This window comes from Coloeus monedula (genome assembly GCF_965178545.1).
Source record: "Coloeus monedula genome assembly, contig: HAP1_SCAFFOLD_67, whole genome shotgun sequence".
Lineage (NCBI taxonomy): Eukaryota > Metazoa > Chordata > Aves > Passeriformes > Corvidae > Coloeus > Coloeus monedula.
This window is the reverse complement of record NW_028120824.1, coordinates 879,528-902,958: the sequence shown is the minus strand read 5'-3', so window position 1 is coordinate 902,958 and position 23,431 is coordinate 879,528. Positions and strand designations below refer to the sequence as shown.

At 50.1% G+C, this 23,431-nt stretch overlaps 1 pseudogene across 1 annotated transcript in view; it reads left to right on the top strand.

The window, feature by feature from the left end:
- The window catches only part of LOC309585543 (epidermal growth factor receptor kinase substrate 8-like protein 2), an 83,314-nt pseudogene extending 77,529 nt beyond the window's left edge, over positions 1-5,785 (top strand). The window contains exons 6-11 of the transcript in view: positions 1,582-1,693; positions 2,460-2,579; positions 3,430-3,577; positions 4,665-4,848; positions 5,255-5,387; positions 5,714-5,785. The product of the transcript in view is annotated as an epidermal growth factor receptor kinase substrate 8-like protein 2 (transcript). The remainder of the gene's footprint in view (positions 1-1,581; positions 1,694-2,459; positions 2,580-3,429; positions 3,578-4,664; positions 4,849-5,254; positions 5,388-5,713) is intronic.
- The last annotated feature ends 17,646 nt before the right edge of the window (positions 5,786-23,431 follow it).

Genomic DNA, 23,431 nt, shown 5'->3' with positions numbered 1-23,431 from the left:
TGAAAATATTTGTGAGACCAGATCCTTCCCCCTGCAAGTGCCTGATGCTAGAGGTCAAGGGAGATGGCTGGTGAAATGACAAATGTCAGTGTTTGAGTAATGCTGTAAAACCAAGGAGTAAGGAAATGTTATGGTTAGTCAAGAGATTAATGGCTCATGATGTGCCATGAAAATTCTTTTCTGAAAGGTACTGGAGCTGCCTGATTAAAAGAGCAATCCTAGTGCCCACATCAGCCAGCACTTGCACAGACACCAAAGGAGAGGTTCCTTGCAAGTCCATGAGAGATGCAGCACAGCTTGTGGCCCCTGAGCCTTTCCACCGGTCTGTTATTTGAACTCCTGCAGCACTGGGTCTTGCAATTCTGTGAGCTACAGCAGCACCCAGAACCAATTCGGCACCTCCTGATACAGGCAGTTCATCCTTCCTGGCATGAAAGGATGGAAACAGAATCCCTTCCGTTCTCTCTGACACAGGAAATCTTTCTCAGATGAAACTTGGGCTTTCTGAGCCTCCAGACTTTCGCTCAATAGCAAAAGACAAGGAAGTGTGCAAGAAGAGCATGATGGTGAAAAAGAGGGAAACAATTCGTAAAATCCCCAAAGCATAATTCCTATTGCAGAACACTAAGCTTCTTCCTTCTCAGTCCCCTCTTCAACACTCATATTCAGTGTCTGAATGCACTACTCTTGGCCAAGTGTGAGTACATGTTCACGAAATGACATGGAGAGAAAACAGACAAACATGAAATGCCTGTTTCATCTTTCTCTTCCCTTTATTACAGTATCAGATCCTAAAGGAACACCCTTACTTCTTCTGTGCCAACACATCTATCTGAGGGTGGACCACGAAGGACTAAAGTGGATTAGACTATCCCAGGGTTAAATCGCCTTGAAGAAATTTATTTAGAGGTGAAAAAGGGGAAAAGAAGGAGAGGGGACGAGGGGGAAGAATATATGAAGATGAGACACCAGCCCTGTTCATCTTCAGCAGGATGATAGTGACAAACCATACTTCAAAAAGAAGCAATTAAGAGGGAGCCAGTCTCACTGCAAGTATGTTGAGAAGTCACGGCCTGAAGGTCTGGGCCTCAGCCAACAGGGAACTCACCAAAGGATATGGGGCTCATTTTCTTGAGGCAAATTACTGTGAAGAATCAGGACTAAATTTGACTAAAAAACCAGTTGCATCAATGCACTGTCATTTGCTGAATTGATTGAGAATCAGCACCAAACTCGGCCCTTCGGCCATAGCTCACAACCTCACTTTTTCATGTAGGCTTTTTTTGCTAATGGGAACCTTCCTTTTTTCTTGGTTGGGTTTTTTTTCCCCTTTCCCCTTTTATTTGAATAATGTCTGTGAAAAACCATTTGCTTTCACGAGGCGGTTAGTTTACACTGGAGGCAGCAGCTCTGTGAGCTCGAGCCAACCCTGTCCTGTCTTTAGATTCATTGCAATCTGGCCACATTGTCACATATATTTTTAGTTTATGATGATCCTCTAATACAATTCCAGCTTCCACACAGAGTCCTTCCAACAGTCTAGCTCAGGTTAATGAACTTCAGGACACTTCTCTTCTGCAGGAATTTCGAGGCCCAGGGGGTGGCTGTGCCCAAGAGATTTGCCAAAATCCGCTACGATTTCACCGCGCGAAACGCCAGTGAGCTCTCGGTGCTGAAGGATGAAATCCTGGAGGTACGTGACCGCTCCTGGAAAAGGTGTGTCCCCCAGGGGCAGGAGAGAGCTCGGGATAGCAACAAGCACCAACTCCATTTTCCCTGGTGGTATCTCAGCAGTGACACAAAGCTTTGCTCAAACCCAAAGCTGGAGCAGGCTGCCTGTGCTGTGTTGTGTCATTTCCTCAGCTCAAAGACATCGGTCCCATTTTAACCACAGTGAGGAGGGAGGACAACAACTCGCTCTAGAGCCCTGCTCATCCCCCGCTGGGTCGGTTCCTTATCACCACTTCCTCCTCCACGAGGATTTGTTTTCTCTGAAAAGCACCTTTCTCATAACCTTTCTCTTACTGCAGCACTGTTGGCAGCTGGACAAGGTGGGACGTGACTTGGGCTGACACTGATCTGTGACCTGAGGAAAAGGTTTCTCTGCAAAATGTGGCTTTTTATTTATTTAATTATTTATTTTAATGCAAAAAGACATCAGAAACTCAGTCATTAGGAAAAAAAGGTCTGGAGAAACAGGGACATTATGTAGGAACTATGAGTTCTTCAGCACGCAGAGGTGCTCTCCTGTTCATCCTTACGATACATTCTGATGCTTTCCAGGAAAAGTTTCAGTCCTGGATTGCATCTGAGAGCAACAGATCTGATTAGAGCTCCTGGCCTCAGTGATGTCCTTCTGGCAACTTCACCTTTTGGATGGTTCGGCCCCGCTATATCCTGGTTGTTTATGCCTGAAATCCCATTTTCCCACAGCAGATTTATTTTTGTCCCTCTCTCAGGTGTTGGAAGATAATAAGCAGTGGTGGAAGTTGCTCAACCGGAGTGGGCAGGCCGGTTATGTTCCGTACAATATCCTGGATGTGGTGAAACTGGAAGAGCTCAAACAGGTCTGTAGTCAGGTAATACCTGACTGGTATCAGCTGCAGGGCACAATCTGCCTCTGGGAATAATGTTGGCATTAGACCTCCCTGATTTCTTAGGATACTATGCACCAATCAGGACAGACCTTCAGAAGTAGACAAAGCCAGGAGATTCCTGAGTCTCCTATGATAAAATTCACATTTTGCTACGATCGTCTTCCCAAATAAGGCCTATCCTTCCTATTTGTGCACCAGCCTCCTGCTTTCCATATTTTTCCACATCAAGATTTTTCTTGGGGGTTAAATTAAAGATGGACACTTCCCTCAGCCAGTTCAGTTCAGCACCAGGAACACGTTACTGGAGTGGAGGCAGATGGAAACACCATCTAAGTGAGAATTAACTGAATACTGCAACTTGCACTGCAGAAATGTGGAGCTGGAGTGTTCTAAACACCCTAGGGAAGCATGGAATTGCTTCCCCATTTTGGTATTGCAGCGTTTGGGCAAAGCCTAAGGCGGCCCAGCAGGCTTCTGGATAAATCCCTGCTAGTTTAATCAAAACGTCAAAAAACTTTCCAGTCCGCTCCAGGCCCTTGGCAGTGGTCCCGCTTCACATCCCAGCTACGGAGCAGTGAGGCTCTGCCTTCCAATGAGATCGAACACGTTTGGCACAACTAGGAATTCCCTTGCGCAAACTTCAGACTTTGCTTTGGGTTCTTCATTCCCAGAAATTAACTTCTTCCATGCAGCTCCACCTGAGGTCTCCCCAGCCCCACATCAGCACAAGGAGAACACGGCAGTTTGTCCCTCCGTGGGTGTGAGGCAGAAAGCTTAAGAAAATTAAAAACGACCAAAAAAAATTCTTACTTTTCTTTCCCTTTCTAACCAGTCTAACCAGAGGTACAAAGGAGACCTGAGCCCCAGGGGCCATGGCCCATCCAGCCCAACCCACAAGCTGCCTGCCAGCTACGCCGGGGATAAGTGGGGCACTGAGATGTTGTCGCGCCACTCTGCACAGGACGCCAAAGAACGCACGTGTGTGTCCCACTCTGGGCTCCCCTGGGTTTGGGCGCTCGGGGGACCAGACCTGCCCAAGGGGCTCCCCTGCACCTTTTACTGATCACAGCAATGCAGCAGCACTGTGTCTGGAGGCCATTCCAGGCAGGACAAGAGCCAAGAGAGCAGCCCTGGGGCTTGTGACACCGCCGGGGCTCTCGGGCGGCCCGGGCCGAGCAGGGCAATAAGTGATCACCCCATGCCTCCTTCCTCCAGTTCTAACTTCCTCCTCCTCCTCCCAAGGAGAGAGTTTCCTTTCTCTTCCAAAATGTTTAAGTGTGTCTAAGGAACAGCTCAGGTCAATCCCTTTCTCTCACTTCCTTTTGCTCATCTCCCGGCACACACACAGTGCCCGCCTGGCCGCTTCCTTCATGTGGTTCCACAGAATTCCCGGCCAAACAGGAGATCCGCATCACTCCCTCACCCTGCACGTGCTGTGGGGCTCACAGAGCAGGAGAGAGATCAGGGGCCCTGCTCACCTCACCCCTTATCCCACCCTGTCCACTCCTGGAAGCAGGAGCCCTTCTGGGACGACAGGAAGCCCCACAATACAAGGACACAAATCTGTTCGTATCACTGAGTTATTCTCCACAGTCTTCAGGAGTTTCATGGGGAAAGCGATACTGGATGAAGAGTCACTGGAGTTTTCACAGAAGCACAGGATGCCCTGGGCTGGAAGGGACCTTCAAGCTCATCCCATCATGAGTGTGTTGCTCATTCCCAGTTTGTGCTTCCTGCCGCTTCTGTTCTGTTGCGGAGCAAAACCTGGAGCTCTGCGATCAGCAAATTAGTGACTAGAAGCAGCAGAGAGGACTGAAAAGGTCTCAATTGCAAACCTCCAATTGTAGATTCTCACAGAACTGTGCTTCCACATCAGGCAACAGCCAAGGGGTGATGGGAGCAAAATAAATGGCAACACAGGGGCACAGGAAAATGGGAATCACTTTTCTGGGCTGAATTTAAATAAGAATGTTGAGCCACATCCCCATTTGCCTTACAGTTTCCCCACAAACATTTAATGGCATTTTTGACTGAAGACTTGCTTTCATTCCCTACTTGTTTCTACAGAACTTATTCACCAAACGGATGAGCTGAACGACGAGCTGCTAAAGAAGATCACAAACAATAAAATTCAGCCTCCCCACAGGAATTTCAAAGTGGAAAAGCCTCAGCAAGTTTTCGTGCCCCTCACCTTTGAATCCAGCACTGAAGAAGTCAAAGCCTGGCTGGAGGCCAAGTCATTCAGCAAAGAGTAAGATTTGCCCTATTGCCACGTGCAATGCTCGTCCTTCCCTGGAGAAGGAGCGGGGGAGGCCACCGGCACCATCTCACCTGGGACAAGCCACTTGGATTTACTTACAGAGCCTGTGTTGCAAATTAGATTTCAACCCTGTTCAATCCAGGCTCTATAACCAGAATGTTCAGAGCCCAAAGTCACTCCCTTTCTCTGGTATAAATATTTTCTTGGAGATAAACAGTTAACTAACTAAATCCAAGGCCTGAAATGCTACTGGAATTGCAGCTGCCACCTTGGAACAGCCCCAGGGCCCCGTGATATGGTCCCACTGCAGCTCCTGGCCTCCCATCTCCAACTCCTCACCTCTGGCACAAGGCCATGTGCAGCACAATCGTCACCTCCCTACTTTGTGTCTCCCCAGGACCGTGGAACACCTGGGCATCCTCACCGGAGCTCAGCTCTTCTCCCTCAACAGAGAGGAGCTGAAGAAGGTGTGCGGTGATGAGGGAAACAGAGTCTACAGCAAGATCACAGTGGAGAAAAACCAGCTGGAGGTAAGCATTTTTCTGGATAATTCCTGCTGGAATGGGGGCTGTACCAGCAGCGTCAGATAGCTCATTAAACAGGCATTTTAAAAAATACAATTGTGGGGAAAAAAAATGCAACCAAACCTACACCAGCAATAAAACACACGTAAAAATTCCGAAGTGTCTTTTGAGCAAATCTGTAAGATCCCCCTGTTTCCACTAATTAATCTGCTTTTTACTGATATCACTTATCTCTTTGAAACTAGCTCTACTTTTACAGCATTAATTAAATACTGTCACTTAACTGCAGCTTGAAGTTCAAATCCAAACTGCCTGTTTTGTTTCCATTCCAGAAAAGCAGAGGGGAGTCGGAGCTCCAAGAAATCACGAAGCGCCGCCAGGAAAGGATTGATTCTGCAAATTAAAGTCTCTCTGCTTTATTTCAGCTCTTAGCCCTAAGTAGTGCAGAAAAAAAGGGAATGAAAGCAATGATTCCTGGCCCAGGCCAGATGCAGCAGAGCTCCCCTTGGGGTCCAGCTGCCATCAGAGTGACAATTCCTTGAACACTGTTGGGAAGGGTTGACAATAAGACCATGTCCCACTGGGAAAGGTGTTTTAATTTTGCATGAAGTATTTTTTTTATAACTATATATTTTATACTGAAATTTTCCATGCATGCGATCAGAGCAGGATTCACACGGGGCTGGATGTACAAGGGCTGGCTTCAAGCAAAAAAAGACCCCCAAAGCTTTTCTCCGAGGGCTGTCCCCTGCTCCCCACTCTCCCCTGGCAGAGCAGGCGTGGCACACAGCACAAGAGAGGCCAGCCTCAAGGCTTGGAGCCTGGACCAGAGGAATAAGGCTTTAGAACCCTGCAATGGTTTGGGTTTAAGGAAAGGACATTAAAGCTCATCCCACTCCACCCCCCTGCCATGGGCAGGAATGCCTGTCACAAGCCCAAGTTGTTCCAAATCTTGTCCAACCTGGCCTCGGACACTTCCAGGAATGGTGAGTCATGACCTCTCTGGGCAACCTAACCCTTTCTATTTCCATTTCCATTTCCTCCTCAGTGCAGGTGTCCCCTGCAGCCCACGAGCACAGGGCCGGTGACAACTGCCTGTCCTTGTCCTGTCCCCCTGTGCCCCCTCGTTGGACAAGGCTAGAATGGCAACACACATTCCCGAAGTCTGGCTGCTTCCTTAAATCCATGGACCAGCTAGTGCTATCTCTGAACAGCTGAAATGAGCTTTCAGTGCCTAGAAATGAGCAGGAGTGACAAACAAAGGGATTTGAATCTGGAAATAGGTGAGTTCCACCCGCCCACCGCTGCTGATGCAGAGGCTGGGGCTCGGGGCAGCTGTGCAGCCCTTCCCTGGGGCACGGATCCTGCACTGGAATGTTGCGGTGGTGTTGCCAAACCGGGCCTCAAACCAGGAGAAGATAAGCCCTGACCGTTTGCTCCCGACCCAGGCACACCCACAGCCCTTCCCAGGGTGTTGGTCACTTGTCCCCATCTTCACATTTTCACTGCAAAAAGTCAGCTGAAATGATTCCCAAAGAGCTGAAACCCCAAAGCACACTGGGAAAGGCAGGTTTAACACAAATTAAATGGCCACAAGAAAAAAACCCCTCTAATTTAGCACAGGGTGTTGCTCTTTACTTCCCGTTTTCCTTCATAAAGTTATGTGCATTTGTATATAGCAATCTGTAAATAGGGGTGAGGAAAATCCCTCTCCCTAGAAGCAGAATTAAGTGATTATGCTTCCAAAATTTACTCACCATTTCAAAACTCAAGCAAGCAGCGTAGTTCCTGTCCACAGCAAGTTTGGCACATTGCATTTCTAGCTCTGTTTGACTGACAGACCAATCTGATTGCAAAGCAGTGAAGCACACAGAGCTCCAGAGCTGCCCACAGCCCAGGGACAGCTGGGTTTTCTCTCTCAGCACATGCTGAGTCTTTGTCCAAATTTGTGCCTGTCATTGCACATTTAATGGAAAAAGCTTTAAAACAGCATCTGGGGAGCTCATGTCTAAAACTGAGAACACCAGTGCACCTTAGTTTTGGCTTCATTCTTAAGCGTCTCCAATGGATAATCTGTTTTCTTCATTTGAAACAGGACACTGCTCTCACCAGCAGAATTAGGGTGCAGGCAGGGGAGGATCCTGGGTTTAGTCACAGCCCTGCTAGGATCTGAGAAGGGCACTCACCTTGTCAGGGAGGGATGAAGAGGACAATCCTCCTGAGAAGCCCTGGCTCCGGATTAGGGTGGAGATGGGAGGCAGGATGGCAAGCACGGGAGGCGAAAAAGTTTCTAAAATGAAAATAAAAACGAATGTTGAGCTAGGAAACACACCATCTTCTAGTCCTGGGGTGTAGAGGAAAGCAAATCACAGGGAATTACGGTTATCTGGGATTTTAACAGGAGTGTACATGACAGCTCTGTAAAGCCGGGAGCCACAGGAGCACTTCCTAAAACAAATAGCTCAGTAGACCTTATTGCAGAGGCCACTTTTACAAATTTCCACGCGACTGAGCTGTGCATCTGTTCTGTTTGTACTGCCTGCAGACACTGCTATAAACTACTGTACATTGATGTAACTGAGCGAAGGAGACAATGATATAACCATGCACTGTACAAGATTTATTAAAATAGTTAAGTTATAACTCCATCTCCGTCTCTTTCACTGGGTTTTCATAATGCTTTGTCACTGAGAGTCTCAGAAACTCAGCAGAATGTCTGAAACCACACATTTCCTTTTGGGTTTGGGGACTGACATTCAACAGGAAGGATGTTACGGCCTGGATAGCTGTGTCTTAAGAATAGGGGCAAAGCATGAGAAGGCTGCACAAAAGCACATTCTTGCCTCTCTGGAAGGGGAACGACTGTGGCAGCTGTCCCAAGTGGAACCATACAGAAAGAGGGAACAGCATAACCCCATGACTAGGAGCCTGTTACACGGATTCTCCAACATTTCCAGCCAAGAGCCATCCTGTTTCCAGAAGCAAAAGTTTGTCTTCTCTTTTCCTTAACAATTAAATTACCCAGCTGAAATAACTGGTAATTCCTTCTGTAGATGTTTTGGAGAGTACAATTTCCAAGTGGGCCCACACTAACAAGATCACCTCTTTTACAGCCTAAATAAAGTTCAGGCGAACCACGAGCCCAAAACACCTGCCTTACTGGGCCGAGGGCTCTCTCAGCGCCTGGAGCTGCACTCGATAAGCCATTTCGAACCTTGCCACAACGGCGGGGAAGGGAGCCCAGAGCGCTCAGCTCCTGCAGCGGGGCACCACCGACGCGGCCCCGAGCCTTCCCTCACGGCCGCCTCCCTCAGGGGCTGCCCGCCGCCACCTTGCGGCACCGGCCGCGCCCGGGCCCCGCGCGGCCACGAGGGACGGGTGGCTCAGGGGCGGGTCGGGCGCCGTACCGGCCGCGGGGAAGACTGCCGGGGGTTCTGGCGACACGGAGACTCCGGGGACAGGAGGTTCCGGGCCCGAGAGATCTCGGGGCCAGGAGACTCCCCCGATACGCTCCGTCGGGGACGATGGCGGCGTCACGGTCGCCAAGGCGAACCCCCGCCCGGCCCTCACGAACCAGCCAATCAGAATCGCTCTCCCTCCCGCGGCCTCGTCCGTCTCCTGTCCGCGCTCCTGATTGGCCGCTGCCGCCCAGCCAGGCTGGGATTGGCGGCGGGCGGCGGGAGCGCGCGGGCCGGTGCCCTTCGGGCACGTACCGTCCCTCCTGGGCGCGCGAGTCCCCCGGAGCCGCGGACGTGTCGGTGTCCCCCGTGAAGCGGCAGAAGGTGGAGTCGGCGCTGGACCAGCTCAAGCACCACACCACGGTGGTGGCCGACACCGGGGACTTCAACGGTGAGAAGCGGCATGAGGGGATCCTGTCTCCGCAGCTTCTGCTTAGCCCCCTCTCCCGCCCCTCTTCACGGAGAGTGGGCGAGCCCGGCCGAAGGGGCGCGCGCTGCGGGGACCGACCCACCCTGGGGCCGGAGGGGGGGCGAGCGGGACGGCGCTGGGTCTCCATCCCAGGGCAGATCCCGCCCAGCCAGGACATTGTCCAGAGCCCGCCGTGATTTCTCCCAGTTTGCCCTCGAGTGTGCCCTGACCACTCCGTTCAGCTCTGTGTGCTGTCAAGGAGAAGTGCCAGACTGAAGCCAGGCTCTGCTGCTCTAATTAATTTTGGGTTTTCTTCCAGTGGGCTGTCTAGATCTGGGACTTGTTTGGGGTTTTTCAGACTCACGCTTGGACGGGGCTTGGAGCAGCCTGGCCCAGTGGAAGCGAGTGGAACTGGATGAGCTTCAAGACTCCTTCCAACCCAAACCATTCCAGGATTCCATGATATGCTTAAAAACTGATTTGGGGTTGGAGAGAAAGAAGGGAAATGATGCTTTTTATTTGTTTTACTTGAGCTGTACATTGATCTTCTCCCTTTTTGCATTTCCAGGATGCAGAAAGTGAGAAGGAACTTGAGGAGATGTGCTCGGTCCAAGAGAAATAATTTTGAAAAAACTCATCTCACTGGATACTGCAGCAACAGTAAAATCCCAAATGGATTTCATGATCCTGACAATTCTGAGTGCACTTCAGGGATAAGGCACAAGATCTTACAGAAAAACAGATGCAGCAGCACACATCCAGGAAAACATCTTGGAATTAATGGCATAAAATCGTGGTTTATTTTCCTGCATCTGTTTGATTTTAGGATCCCTAAAAATGTTACATTCCTAGCATCAGGGGTCAGGGGGTAATTTAGAGGTAGTTGGTGAAAAATATTTTTGGTTATATGTAGGGCAGATATTTATGCCTTACATAACTCTAATATAAATATGTATTATATATTAGGGCATATAGCTATCTATTTATATATAACCTATTTTTTATGTGTGCCCAGATATAGTTTATATCAGACACTGTGCCTGTCTGAAGGCCTTGCTACTGCGCTCCTAACTCATTCCTGAGGAAAACATCAGGCAAAAGCTGTTAGGTTTAACTGGTTCCTCTTTTCCTTAATAATTATTTTACTCAGTTGGAATAACTGAGAACAGCTGTTAGAGATGTGCAGTTGCCAGTGGGACCAAGGCACTTTTTTGCACAACGCAGAGTGGCGTTTAAGGTATTCAGTAGTCAGAGAAGTGAGGATTAGGATTTTGAATGCTCTTGGGCAACAAGGCTGGCCAGAGATCCCTCCTAACTCACTGTGGGACAGCAAAAACCCCACAGCCAAGGGGAACCAGGGATTGTGGGGATGGAGAATTTAATGGCATCAGGTGGCAGCAGTGCCAGTTCAACTGATAAAAAAGTAAATCCACGCCTGCTCTAGAGGAGTATTGTTCCTGGACGTGTGTAAATACAGGGACACCTCTTTACTCTCAACTGAGGGAGGTTTGTGGTTGTGGTGCCAGTTCACCCTTGAGAGTTCCAGGCTTTATTTCAGCTCCCCTGGCCGGGCCTGATGTGCAGCAGTGGTGCGAGGGCCGGAGCCGTTCGCTGGCTCTGGGAATGCAGATGCCATCATGGCCCAGTGGGGGGGGGGGGGGAAGCTTAGGCTGTGGTGGCAACCTCAGAAAGGGATCAGATGGCTCCTGGAACTGCCCAGAGTGCAGGAAGGGAGGGGGAAGTGAACTGGTCCCACAGACCCCTGCTGGGCTATGGTTCTGGGCCAGGCCCATCAGAAAAGTGGCAGCATCAGTGGCACCTCAGTTGTTACTGTCCTTGGAGCTCTCAGGATCAGGATGAAATCATGTTCATGCACTACTGGGAAAGCAGGGAGCAGGATCAGTGCTCTAACTCTCTACACTCTCTCTCCAGGAGTGCCTTGGGTCACGGCAATTTAATGTGTGGAATAGTTTCCTGTGCCTGCCTGGGCAGCTGCAGTTATTGCACAGGCATTCAGGGCTGACAGTTCCCTGCAGGGAGAGCTCAGCACATGTGCCCAGAGGCAATCCCAGCATCTGCAAGAAAGAAAGAAGCAGCAAAAGGTGATTGCTTCTCTTTCAAAGTTATTTCAAGTGCTCACACCCAAACCAACCTTTGCTCTTGATTCTGGCCAGGTGCATGGTGAGCAGTGGGCACAGGTCATGTCATCCATGCTGGTGTGAGTGATGCTTTCTGGGGGAAAGCAGCTGATCTCCAAAGTTCCCTTCTGGCCCTGTGCCTGACCTGCACAGGAGAAAACCTCTTCCAGGAAGGGATTGTGCTCCCTCTAATCCCATTTGCCCAGTCTGTTCCATGGGGATATTGCCAGCCTGGGGCAGCAGAGGCACACGCAGCTCTCAGCACTCCCTGCTCCAAGCACAGCTCTGGGCTCCTTTGCACACTGCCTCTGCCATGGGGGTTTTCTCCAGGAGAAGCCAAGGAATTGCTCATGGAAGGGTGCAGATTAAGTTATCCCAAAGGGAAGCAAAGAATAAATATCTCATTTTTCCATCAAAATGCTCATGCTCTTTCCTACAGATTATTTCAAGTTTTTCCCACAAGCTTTGCACTACCCATCATCCCATTTTTACCCCCAAAAGTAATTTTCTCTGTCCTCCAGAATGTCTCAGTGTCTATCCCCAAAATTTTCACTGTGTCTCTGCAAGTGACTACCTCAGTTTACCTCATGCTGTTCATTCTCTTCCCTGGGGATTGCTTCAGATTTTCCCTCCAAGCTGTCCCTGTCTGTGCACTTCTGATTTCTTCTTTTTTACAAGAAAGTATTCATTCACTACTCTGGAGATTAGCTCCAGTTTTACCCCCCCAAAATTGCCCTAACATTCACTAGTCATTGCCTGATTTTTACCTCACTATGTTCATTCTCTCCCCCTAGAGATAACCTCAGGTTTTACCCCCAGTATTTTCCCTACCTGCCCACTAACTATTTACTCTTTTTGACCTATAAATATTCTCTTTCTATCCTGGAGATTTCATCAAGTTTTACCCTGAAATATTTCACTATCTTTCCAGTACTGTCTCACTTTACCTCAGGATGTATGCTCTCCCTGCCACACATCACCCCAGCTTTCACCTCCAAAATTATTGCTACTTGTCCACTACTTATTACCTGATATTCACCTCAGTATGTCCATTCTCTGCCCAACAGGTCATTTTAATTTCTACCCCCCAAAACTTTGCCAACCTGTCACCTAGTGACTGCCTCAGTTTACCTCAAAAATGTTGTCTCCCCTAGAGATTACCTCAGACTTGACCCCCACATTTTTTCCCTGTCTGCAAGTTACTACCTCCATTTAACTTCAGTATGTTCATTCTCTGGACTACAGACTCAAGTTTACTCTCAATCTCCCTGCCTCTCCAACACTGATTACTTCCTTTTTACCTCAAAAGATTGATTTATTTTCTACCATGGAGGTTACATCAAGTTTCACCCCCAGAATTTACTAATACTTCCACAACTGATTCACTCAGTTTACCTCAACAAGTGTTCATTCCCTCACCTAGAGGTGACCTTGTATTTTACCCCCAAAGGTTTCCCTACCTGTGCACAACTGATTGCTATAGTTTACTTCAAAATCTTCATGCTCTCCATTACAGGTCACCTCAAGTTCACTTCAAAAGTTTTCCCTACCATTTCCATTAGTGATTATCTCAATTTTTACCTCCAATAAGTCATTCTCTACCTACAGACACTGGATAGTAAATCATACAAAGATCTAAAACACTGCACAAGAAACAGCAGAAAGTTTTCCATGAATAACACAAGTTCCTTTTTTCCCCTCCTCCGCCTAGGACTGCTACCAGGAGACAGGAGAGCTGTTATCAACACTCAAACCTCCCAAGCGTTGTTATTGCTCAGAGAGCTGCGCCGGCACTGAGCTACTCCCATGCGCCTGCAGGGCTCTGGGGAGGGGCAAGACGACCTCCCACTCCTGCCTGGAGAAATTTCAATGCCCTAAAAAGTCATTTCCCTTCTCTCTCTCTGACCCACGGCCAAAGCAGCTGTGTAGAACAACATGGACTACTCATGGAAGGGATGATTCAGTTGTGGGAAAAACGCTAAAGAAGGCCTATCACCCCAAATTTCAGGGTGAAAACACACTGCTTGTTAACAGGAGCACACAAACTCATTTAAACCAGAGAGCAAACTGCACACCAGGAAAAGAGCTGAAAGATAGGCCCTGCCTTGATTGATAATTCCAAAGGAAATTCCCCACAGATCATAGGCAATTACCTATAATTTTACCTCCCTAATCACTGGATTTCTGACTTGGGTTGCTGTGGAAGTGTTTCACAGATGCCTTGAGGGGTCAGGGGCTTGGCTGGATTCTTTGTGGTTAGTCCTGACAGGCCCAGGCCAAACCCACCCACCTGCATTGCTGCTCCACCCCAAATTTGCATGAAATACTGAGAACAGGTTATAAATACTCCCCTTCCCTGTCCTTCCTGACACATCCATGGAGCAAATGTACTCTATCCATTGTTCCCAAGAGCACCTCTCCAGCCCAAATCCCAGTTTTCACCAACACAAAACAAACAGACCTAAGACAATTATTCCATCAGTGCCTGCAATTCTCAGCTCCCTGTTCCCTGCCACTCACACAGCAATCTCACCTCAGCCCAGAGACTCCCTGTCCCCAAAGGGAAACACAACCTGATAGGGCACAGCTCTGGCACCACATTTCCCCTTGTTCCTGAAAAGCCCTAGGTAAATCCAGTCCCTCAGACCTTGCATCCCTGAACACCAGGAGAGCTGGAGTTTTACCCAGATCCCAGTGCCCTGCACGGCTGCGCTGACACGAGCACAGGCCGATCGCTCCGCCCAGCACCATCCCTCATTCTCCTCCCCCGGCTCCCCAAGTGTCCCCAAACCACCCCGTGTCCGTGCCGGGGCCAGGGCCTGCCCCGACCAGAGGCTGTCACCCAGCCTTGCACCTGCTCCCACCCCTGGGAGAGCTGGGAATGCACTGAGAGCTCGGCTCCCCAGTCCTCAGACACACAAATAATGCCCAACCTGCCCCTCTGGGCACAGCCAAACACCACAACTCCATCATCCCCAAGGAACTCTGGCAGTCGCCTCTTCACCTCTGCCCTTTTCCAAAGGACACAGGTAGGACTGGGCTGTCAGAAATGGTATTCCCTAGGCAGTTCATCCCAGCAGAAAGGAGAAGAGGAACCCTGTGTCCCTCTGACTGACCCCACAGCATGGGCAGGACCAGCTGGGTTCTTCGTATTCTAAATTTTAAAATGAACTGAAGAACCTGAAAGGCAAAAAACAACACACATATAAGGTTAGAGCCAGTCAACACACACAGACAGACTCAGACACCCCTTCTTCAGCTTACACGCTGACTGCAGCCCTTACTAGAAACACTCCCCCCTAAAGAAGATGCTTTAACATCTTCTTCCATCTGCTGCTCCTTGATGTGGAACAGTAGATCCTGGGAAAATTGGTAGCATCAGTGACCATAGGGATCAAAATTTGCCTCAGGGACCTGCAAGACAGCATGAGGCAGTCTGCAAGTAGCTGACAGCTAGGAGTTATCCCCACACCAGCCCCATAAACTTTCTACCCAAAAGCCCATAGACAGGAGAGGAGGGTTCTAAAACTGTTCAAACTAGCCAGGACTGAATGTGCCAGGGCAGGGCAGCTCCAAGCATAAGTGGCACATGGACACAGTGCATCAAATATAAGCAAAGATGACATGAAGACTTGAGATAACGCTTCAGAAGATAAATTTTTGAGACCAGGATGCTTTGAGGCGACAGAAGCTACAAAACTACTGCAGTGAGGAGGGTCTAGTATACTTCATACAGAAGTCCAAGAGAAAGGCACATGAAAAAAAAGATACTACCAAAACTGAGAAGGAAGATGGATAGGAACACCTTGTGTACTTCTTCTGGTCTCAAAAAGCAAAACCATAAAGATGCCAGAATAAGCCCGATCCAGGAAAGTATGCAAGTGCTCCTGCTGCCAATATGGCCCATAACGATGCCTGTAAAGCACTGAGACATCACAAAGCCCTATGACACTGAAGACAACGGACACAGACCACATCACATAGACACAAACTGAAACTGCCCAGCAGTTTTACCTGATGGACCCAAGATTGCTAGTGCAAGATGAGCCAGAGGCTGATGACGCCGAAGGAAAGAAGGCTCTACGGCAGTAGTACGTGACAGTGAAAGGTAAACTCCTTATGAGAAGTTAGTGCCAAAGCTGGTAAGAGGATGCTCAAGAAGTGCAGTAGGCCTAGAGAAGGAGGCAACGACTGCCAGCTGATACAAAGGGATCCCTAGAGAAGGATTCTGCTGCCAAAGGCTGAAGTGACATCACAAAACATGACCGACCCACAAATGGCCAAGATGCAAGATGTCCACGTGCTTGCTATGCTCAAAAGTGCTCAAAAGCGTGGCTACACTGAAGAGTAGGCAAACTTTAGACCGTGGCAATCGTGCCAGACCCGAAGGCAGGCTCCTCGGGTGAAAAGATGGACAATGACATCGAGACTCAAAATCCAATGATGCAAAGCTCACGAGAACATGGAGATGGGTTGGAACTGCCCAGCCCAGCAAAGGCTCGAGTGATGCTGAAGAGAAACCCTTTCTCCCTTAACCTCCAAGGGGCCTGGCCCACTACAGCCCTCTCCTCTCAGCTAACTTCAAATTGCCTCCTGTGATTCCAAAGGTTTTTGCCTTCTCCCAACCAACAGTCCCCACACTTAGCTCTCTGAAGACCAGCAGACGAAATCCATCCTCAACAGAAAAGAACGCTTCAGCACCGTGGATGTCAATACATGGCCCACAGCCCACTTGGGCGGCTGCAAAAGATGGAGAATAATGACAAAATTCAGACTGTGATGACACGTCCCAGAAGTGACCCCTTGCACAATGCCTCTCTCCCTCATAACTGCTGAGGCTCATCGCTCACCGGCCGTTTCCAAACTCAGGCTCTGCACCTACTTGTGGTACCTAAGACAACAAAACAGAAACTGCGACTATTGCCCTCCAGAAGAATAAATGCACGGGCTGGGCTCCCTCTGCACCACTGGCCCAGGCTCACCTCAAATCTCCATCCGACTCCGGAGGTGGCCCGGACGATACCCGCAAAGCGAAAAGGGACACGCTTCGCATGCTGCCACGTACCTCTCACCTATCAGTCGCCCCACCTAAATGCCGACTCACCTGCTCGCCTCTGTCCCTTGGCATGCCCAGGGCAGCAGCAGCACCTGCAGAGAAGCAAAGCAATAAAACATGCTGAGAGACTGAAACCACAGCCTCCCCGCTCCAACTCAAGTACACCACACCTATAGCTTAAGCTTGCGCCCACCTGGCCTCCAGCATCCCAGGGCCGGGACACCTTCCCAGTGGACCACCTAAAATGCACAAACAAAAACGGATGCTTAGAGCTGCACCAGAAACTGATACCCAAGCAGTAACAACTCATTCTGGCCACCAGTCACCGCTCACCTCGCTCCATCGACCTTGACCACTGATCTTCAGCATTACTTCCTACAAATAAAGATGAAGAACAAAGCTGTAACACAGTCACCATTTACACTTGCCCTGCAAAGACAAACGGTGACTGACCTTCCTGTGGGAACCACCTCACCTGGTATGGGGCACTCTGCCACAGATTCAATCCATCTGCATCTGAAAGAAAGTGATGACAAAAGTCAAAGTACTGCATCATAACTTAGCAGCTCCAGACACTTTGTGTTAATCTAGAAATACCATCTTGAGTCCAACTAATCCCTACATTACAAATGTCAAGTCCCTAGGACTTATCCTATTACACCTACACCCAGACTATGTAGCAGGGCAAAGCAGCCCCAGGCCAAACACACAGACACCTGTGACACAGGAGATGACAAACAAGGGGATGCAACAAGGAGAGGAAAGTCTCAGCAAGAAGAATTACCAATGACATGACCTAGATGAGGCTCAAAGAACTCTGGCAGGAAAAGACCTTAACAGAAGGACTTATGCCAAGAACCGCAAAGATGGATGCCCGAGAATCGTATGGTTGGAATCCTCTACCTATCCTCGCATTCTCCCAAGTCCTAATCTGTTATAAGGGACCGTTGCAGTGCACAGCTGTCAATACAGCTCAGAACAAGACTGTAAAAGGTGTCTGACTCAATAGTGCTAAAGAGAGATGCGATTCCGATGCATGTCCGAGCCTGCAAGTCAAAGGTTCAAGGGTACCAGCGTCGGGCCAAGCAACACAAAGGAGCTGCTGAGGATGATGCCCAGCATTTCTGATAAGCCCCTCAAAGGGGTAAGGCAAAAGACATGTGACACAAGATGCCCACAATAGAGACACAGAACACACAATAGACAAGTGACACAACACGCACCGGGACTGCTCTGCCCTGCACACCTCAGCATTGTGATCAACAGCGAGACTTTGCCTTTACGTGGCCTAAGGGGCCCTCTCGTGGACATCCCCATCTCCAAAGCTAATTCAAAGATCCCTCCCACCAAGTCCTGACCCAGCACCCCACTCTCATCCCCCTCCCTGAGGTGTAGCCCTCGACTTAGCTCTCAGATATCCAGGGATGCAAATCCTCATCAGGTGCAAAACAAGGCCACCTCATCATCTGGGAAGTTCCTGCCCTCAGAGGGCTGTTCTCTCTCAGTCTACTACAATAAAGAAAACCAAACATCAGTGCCTGAACTCAGCAGCACATCAGCCAAAACCCAACAATTCCACTACTCACCGGCTCCTGAGAACGCCCCAGTCCTTGGCTCATACTCTGTGGCCACACTCCGAGGCCGACGTCGCAGGGTATCCCTGGGTTAAGGGGAGACAAGGTGATGTGGCATTACTGAAACTTGAGGGGACCCTTGCTCCTCCCTCCCTCCCCGACTCTCCACAACTCCTCAGCCATTGCCAAAGGCTGCCCAGATGGCACCTTCAAACAGAAAAGGTACAGGCTTCATCGCAGAGCCCTGTAATACTTCTGGAAGGCTCACAGGGACAGGCAGCTCAAGGGTGATAAACTGGCTCCATCAGCTGGTCCATGAGGGGGTTCAGCCCCTGTAGGCATAATACAAGTGGGCCACCTAAAACACACAAATGGATGCTCAGACAATGCATGCTTTGAGCTGCCCCAGAATTTGGCACCCAAGCAATAACTGGTTGCGTCCACTGGTCACTGCTTACCTCACTCACTTGACCTTGACTGCTGATATCCAGGTTTACTTCCTAAAAATAAAGACAAAGAACAGCCCTGCAACATAACCAAAATGAAACACCACCCCTGAAAAGCTGAATGATGACCAACCTTCCCAGGGGAGAAGGGGCAAAACAAAATGGAAAGGCACATGCCCATGTAGTGTCCAAAAGGGTTGCATTGCCGAGATAGGTTCCACCTGAAAGTGCTCAACTGTGACCTCTTTCTGCAAGGGTGTCTGTCATGTTGGAGTAGCAATTTGAATGCTGCAGACCACCTGTAAAACAAAAAAAAAAAAAAATCAAAGGCTACTTATAGTTTCATCACTAATACAACAACTCCAGTAGCATCCAGTTCTGTGCTGGAATCAATACTCATCCAGCTCATGGTCCCCCCAGTGCCAATAACCTGCTGTGCCAAGTGCTTCGCATCTTCAAAATGAAAATCCCAACAGTGAGGTAAACATAGAGCCCAAAGTCAGGCCGTAGCTTGGACTTCAGGCACTGACCCACCTCGCTGCTGTGCTCCTCTGGTCTCCTCCATTCATATCAGGTTTACATGCTCTCCCTCTGCAAAAGAATTATTTGTCAAAGTTACCCAGACAGACAGGGAAAGCTTAGCCTTTCCCAAGTTCTCATTCCTCAAAGCAAACTGCCTAGGATCCCACAAGAGTGGGCCTTAGGACAAACTACTATGAAACTGCAAGACACCACTGCACCACTCCCACATCTCCACTGAACACCACACAGACTGGCCACAGTCACTCCATCCGAGGCGTGGCTCAGGTGGCTGAGCAAAGCAAAAGGCTCCCTGTAAAGTCTCCTTTCTTCTCCACCTAACCCCCCCCCCCCAGGACTACTCTACAGAGCAGAGCAATTCCAGGCTAGACACAAACTCAAACAACACATTATACTACAAGCAGTGTGACATGAGGATGATAAAAAAAGCTCTCGGCAAGAAGAACAATGGCAAGGACAGGGACGACGCCAAAAGAGACAACTGATGGTATGGCAATGGTGGATGAAAGAGGCTCTAAGGAGCAGAAGAAAAGACTGGAACAGTGACCTGTTCTAAGAACTGTCAGTCACAATGATCAAGATGGCTGTGAGAGACAAGGCCACATTTAGAATGCTCCCATATCCTGACAATCTTACAAGCTCCAGGACATTACAGCTCACGGCTGGAAAGGATGGATGGCAGTACAGCCGGGAACAAGGCCTCAGAAGAGATCTGACTCAATGCTTTCAAGATGTGATTCCAAGATGTGGCCAAGCCCACTGGTAAAAGAACAAGTTATATTGGCATCCTACCGAGAAGTACGAAAGATCAAGAACCTAGAGATGATGGCCAATGCTTATGATGAGCCCCTTAAGGGTAAAAGGCAGAGAGATCTGATCCAAGGGAAGCCAAAGACACAGAACACACACCGGACAAGACAACACACACTGGAACTGCTCTGCGCTGCACACCCTACAGTTGCAGTCAAAAGTAGGGCTACTCCCTTTAGCTTACCTAAGAAGGCCCTTGGAGAGCATCCCTTTCCCCTACACTACTTTTTAAATCTCTCCCAGCAATTTCCAACCCACTATCCTGCTATCATCCCTTCTCCGGGCCCCGGCCCCCAACTTAGCTTTCAGATGACCGGTGATGTGAATCCACACTGGATGCAAAGGAGTCCACCTCAGCCATCTCCAAAGGCACTGGGATCACCAGGTTGGCCTCTTAGTCAGCTATGACAAAGAAAACCAAAATCAATGCACCAGTGTAGTGGCATACAAGCCAAATCCCAACAAGTCAGCTACTAACTGGGACCCTGCTCCCGCTCCCACTCATACTTGCAGTCTTTAGCTTACCTATCAGAAGCCTCCATCTCCAATGTCATCTCTGACCCAGGGTAGCTCCCTCTTGCAGCACAATGAACCTGCTGAAAAATTTGGAGTGTAATACTGACACAATCTGGAATTTCAGGAAATTGCAGTGCTTCTAAGAAAAACAAGGCAAAGGAAAAAAAAAAAAATACAAAAAGCACCAAGCACCTTAACAACCTTGAACACTCGATCCAAAAATCATGAACTATGCACTCAATGCTATCTTCTTCACAGTGTCTTTAAAGCCTCTATTGCTTTAGATGCCAAAAGCACCTGCTGAAAGAAAGCTGAAAAAACCTGAATGACCCCCCCCCCCCCCCCCTTCATGGAAATAAGAAGACACCCTCAACCCACCTAACCCCACAGAAAGAATGAACCTCTTTCACCCAGGGCTGGGGTTAATATACCCCTGGCCGGGCCCGCCTCTCGTTCCCACAATGCCCGGGAAAAGGGAGGAGGCAATTTTACCAGAAGGGATAAAAGCACTGGGAGGAGCTGCAGCTGTTTGGCTGCTCTGCCTTAAATTCCAGGTGACTAAAGGGCTCTGTAGATGCCTTCTGTTTTACTACAGCTGCATCCACTGAAAGGGTAAAAAAGCTTCTTGTTTTGGCAGCGTAGACACATGAGTTGCATGATTCCTTGTTAAGTTCTGTAATTGTTCATTTGTGGCTGTTGAGTCACAGGACTATGGAGGGTGGAGAAGAATAGTAATAATATACATGGTGTAACTCCTGTTGGGGTCTCTAATTAGGGATGTATTCATTTTAAATAAAACTGAAAAAATAATGGACTCTCTGGCCGCAGGAAGGTTTTGTGAGTGCTGGGCTCGCTCCCTTGTGAGAGATTAGGTGCCAGTACCCAGCTAGAAGTGCCCTGAAGTACAGATTGAAATTCTTAAAATGCTGAAAAAGGGGGAGCTTCCTTCAATTGAACCCCTTAAAATGAGACACTAGGGAGTGTTTGTCTCTACTTAAATAGATGCCATAGCAATAAATGGGTTCTCTCCTCTTGAATCCCCTAAAATACTGGAAAAAGAGGGGTTTTCCTTACTTCAGGTCTCTCCAGTGATGGAAAAAGGGGGATTTCTCCCTCAATTCAAACCCTTATAAAGGAGGGACAACTGGGCTTTCCCCTCAATTTAAACCTTGGGATGATGAAAATGGGGGAGTTATGCTCAATTCCAACCAATAAAATAGCATTGTCAAGGTTTTCCCCTTCTATTTAAACTGGAGAATAATGGAAAATGGGGATTCCCTGTCAAGTGATACCCCTAAGAGCATGGAAAAGGCAGGGTTTCCTTCAAGTGATACCCTTAAAATTGCAGAGGAAGGGGATTCCCCCTCAATTTAAACACAGACATTTAAGGAAAAGGAAGTTTTTTTCCCTCCGTTTAAATCCCTTTTCTCCTCATAACCCCCCTTTTTTGGGGGGGGGCACTGGGGAAGGGCTGCCAAGATGAAAGGGGAAAGTGGAATGTTTCCCTGGGACCCCACATGCTGCCCTGCCTGCTCAGGTGCTGCCCCTTGGCACGAGGGGTTTTCCCTGGGCATTTTCTGGGAGCAGTGCTCTGTGCCCAGGTGCCTCCGGCTGCTCCCCAGCTCCTGCCGGATGCTCCGACCATTGTCCCTGGAGGGACACTGGGGATGCCCCCATTGCCCCTCTGGACCAGCAGCTCCCTGCACAGCTGTGCCCGGGGAACCCTCGGAGAGCGGCCTCTGGCAGGAGCCGCCCCCTCCTCATCCTGGCCGCTCACACCTGGGGCTGCTGCGGGCTGTGGGGTCAGCGGCGTCGGGGGCGGGCGGGAGGCGCGTGGGCGCCGGCCAGCAGGCATCGGCGGGGACACCTCCGTGCCGCGCGCGCCGCGCCTCTCCCACGAGAGGTCCCCGCGCCCCGCGGTGCCGTGCCGGGCTCTCGTTCCCCCCCCCCCGCGCCGCCGCCCCCCGCTCCCTCCGGCCCGGGGAGCTGCAGGAAAACGCAAAAGCATCGAGGAAGAGCGGGCACCGGAGCTGCCCGAGCCATCGGCTTGCCCGAAGGGCGGCGGCTGCCCGCAGCCGGGAGCAGGCACCAAGGATGGAGCTGCTGTTTGCCGGGAGGTGAGAGCTGGGGGCAGCCGGAGCCGGAGGCAGGCTTTCCCCGGGAGGTGAGAGCTGGGGGCAGCCGGAGCCGGAGGCAGGCTTTCCCCGGGAGGTGGGAGCTGGGGGCAGCCGGAGCCGGAGGCAGGCTTTCCCCGGGAGGTGGGAGCTGGGGGCAGCCGGAGCCGGAGGCAGGCTTTCCCCGGGAGGTGAGAGCTGGGGACAGCCGGAGCCGGAGGCAGGCTTTCCCCGGGAGGTGGGAGCTGGGGGCAGCCGGAGCCGGAGGCAGGCTTTCCCCGGGAGGTGGGAGCTGGGGGCAGCCGGAGCCGGAGGCAGGCTTTCCCCGGGAGGTGGGAGCTGGGGGCAGCCGGAGCCGGAGGCAGGCTTTCCCCGGGAGGTGGGAGCTGGGGGCAGCCGGAGCCGGAGGCAGGCTTTCCCCGGGAGGTGAGAGCTGGGGGCAGCCGGAGCCGGAGGCAGGCTTTCCCCGGGAGGTGAGAGCTGCCCGCAGCCGGAGCCGGAGGCAGGCTTTCCCCGGCAGGAGGGGCCGGGAGGATTTCAGCTCGCAGCGGCTCTCGGTGGGTGCTGGATGGAGCCCGGGCTGAGCCAGGTGGCCGGTGCGGGTGCTGTTCCTGTCCCCAGGCGCCGATGAAATGGCAGCTCGGAGCAGCCTCGTGTGTCTGTGTGGAAGCAGCTCCGATGCTGGCAGCCAAATCAAATCAAATTGCTGTCAGATTTGTATTAAATGTGGTGTTTAAATCTGGGACTGCTCAGCTCCCCGGGTGGGAAAGTGCTTGGAGTAGCCAAGCTGAGCCGTTGTTGAGAATTCCAAGCATTGTGTCTTTACTCTCCTTAATACAGCGTTTAAATAATTGATACTTGATGGAGACAGTATCAGGGGGATTTGTTAGAGGGGCAGGGATGTTTTTTCACCTTGCAGTGTGTTGGGATAGTCAAGACTCCTTATGTCAAAATTAATTGATCTTCCTTCTTTTCCTTTTTTTTCCTTT